Consider the following 2,685-nt stretch of genomic DNA (forward strand, 5'->3'; position numbering starts at 1 on the left):
ATATCTAAGAATTCATCATTCAAAATCTCTGCAATTTTAGAGCTTCTAGCTTTAAAATATACATCCTACCTGGCAAAATAATTTCACATAATTATTTTATTTTAATTTTTAAAAACATAACAAGAATTATTTCTCTATGCTAATTCCCATATCCCATCCCATCCCCTTCCCTCCCGTCTCTATTTCCCTACCGCGCCCCGCCCCGCCCCGCCCCTCCCACCACTGCGATCTGTTTCGCCGGACCACCCCGTCCCGTTCCCCCACCGCGATCTGCCCCCTCCCATCTCCACACCGGTTCTTTCTCCCCCAAAATTCCCAAATCTTAATTTCACAGACTCTCCCTCCCCCGTGTCGATTCGCCGTCCTAAGTCAGCGCCGCCGCTCCTTCTCCTTTCCCCGTTTCAACACCAGAGTCTCCCTCCCTCGCTTCAATTCGCCGCAGTTCGGCCCCAAGTCAGTGTCGCCGCCCCTTCCTCCCGTTTCAACACCAGACTCTCTCTTCCCGCAACAGCCCTACCCCCAAGTCGGCGCTACCGCCAATGGCTGCCTTGCGTCTGGCACCACCGCCGTCAATCCGCCGGACATTACTTGGCTCCGAAACAGTTCTTGATTAGCCATGGTAAGTATTCTATTATGAAAGATTATATTTGATTATTATGAATATGGAATGATTAGTGTGAATTTTAGAAAGAACAAATTTTGGAAAGAATCATTATGCAATACGATTATATGATTTACCTATCAATCAATAATCAGCCAATTTTAGATACAAATTAACAATGGAAACTTAATAATCTAGGTTTTAGCTATAAATTCATTAGTTCAAATGATGAGAGTTTTACAGCCAATCAATGGTGATTTGTGGCTTCCACTCTTCGTTATGGTTCAAAGTAAGCTTAATTTCATTATTTATTTTTTTAAAATATTATTATTTTCCCAAATGTGTTTTGAGATCGCCGCAATTTACCTTTATCTCCGTGTTGCAGATTGGATTTAGTTGTTGTTTCTTTCTTTTGGATTTGTTTTCTTGATTGGTTATATAGATTTATTAAGCTTTATTGAATTGTCAATGGTGTAAATCAATGATAACTTTTGATTATATTTGTTTATGTTATAGCTGATTTTTACCACCGTTTTTGCCTTGATTTTTGTTGGTGCTGCGTTCTCTTTAGTGCCAACAGGATTGATACTTTCCCCTTTGCATAGAGTGAAGATAATATATAAAGATCAATTTTTTTTGGATTTCTTCATGGCCTACATAAGCGTCAGAAGACTGATTCAAGTTTCGTGTTTCTCCGCTTTAGCTCATATCCTTATGTTCTAAAACCTGGACATTTTCATACTACAGCTTGTGAATCCGTTGAAAGTCTACAATTGAATTTTGATATGTTTGCAAATGACAGGTGAAATTTATTGGGTAGTAGATTTGATGTTCCTTAATTTTTGAAAAGTATCTTAATGTGTTTATATCTTTGAAAAACGGTGGCGTATGAGATTAAGTTATTAAGGTTAAACTTGCTTTAATTTCACATTCATGTGGTTGTTTATGCAGACTCTGAGCGACGTAATATGATATTTTGGAAATAGTTGTTGCTCGCTGCCTATGGCTCATGACCAGCTATTGTTGAGGTGAGCTTGCAGTAGCTTTGGAGTTATTCGTCTTTCTGCAGTATCGATGGGTTGGGCTTAATTTTCTTATTCCAAAACATATTGTCGTTTTGCATCAAAATAAATTGATAACTCAGCTGGGTTCAGCTTAATATAGCTCAAAACTTTCTTCTTTTGCTGTGTTTAGGGAGCAGAGCAAGCCTTGTAGGAAAGAAGGTCCGAGTCTTGGTGTTTTGAGCTCGATTATTTGGTACTTAGGTTTTGTGTTCTAGCGAGGAAGAGAATGTATGCGAATAGTAGTAGATCGTCTTGTCATGTGCATAGTTAGACTAATCTGGTCCGAAATGGTTGTGTGTGCGTGTATGATTTTGTTTTTTTGCAAGTGTTTCTAATGTAGAATGCATAGTGTATGCTGATTTTGTTTTTTGGAAGTAAATGGTTAGTAATGTAGAATGCAGAATTTATGTATGCTGATTCTGTTATCATTTTTATTTTCTGTTTCAAGTTAAAGATAGCATCTACATGGATTTTTCTTGCACTAACAACTTCTTTTTTATTTGCATTTTTTTTCCTAATTCAATTGGTAGGGGCGCTGGTGCTGTACCGAGTCAGGAGAAGGGGGGATTCCTTGGTGTGGTGTGTGTGTTGTTGGCTAAGTAGTCGAATCAGGGGCAGAGGGCGGAGATGGTGGCAGCGTATGGCTGCTGCTATCGGCCAGAGTGAGCAGAGGATAGAGGGAGAAGAAGGTAAGAGGAAGAAAGAGATGTGTGGTTCCAGCATTTTAGGTTTAAGGATTTCAAAGGATTTTGTATATTTTACTTTAGAATAATACTGGAATAATATGGCCTTATATATGGTGCATATTGTTCCATATTTCATATGAGGATTTGATTCCTCCTTATTTCACTTTTTATTTTCTCCAAGTAGGCGCGTCCTGTTGTGCTAATGAATGAGATTAAGAGCCCCTGTAACTCAATTTTGTAATATTGTTTGTGAGAGGAGAGAGATGCAATATGAATCTCCAACTGGATGTCTAACACTTTGATCAGTTAGTTATATGTGTTGTGCATATTTTAA

At 38.5% G+C, this 2,685-nt stretch overlaps 1 long non-coding RNA gene across 1 annotated transcript; it reads left to right on the forward strand.

Moving 5' to 3' along the window:
• The first annotated feature begins 213 nt into the window (after positions 1-213).
• On the forward strand, positions 214-2,685 carry LOC131002660 (uncharacterized). Its single transcript, XR_009094375.1, has 3 exons — positions 214-619; positions 1,553-1,629; positions 2,196-2,685. It is a non-coding gene; the product is annotated as an uncharacterized LOC131002660 (long non-coding RNA).

The sequence above is a fragment of the Salvia miltiorrhiza genome, unplaced genomic scaffold (genome assembly GCF_028751815.1).
Source record: "Salvia miltiorrhiza cultivar Shanhuang (shh) unplaced genomic scaffold, IMPLAD_Smil_shh fragScaff_scaffold_173, whole genome shotgun sequence".
NCBI lineage: Eukaryota > Viridiplantae > Streptophyta > Magnoliopsida > Lamiales > Lamiaceae > Salvia > Salvia miltiorrhiza.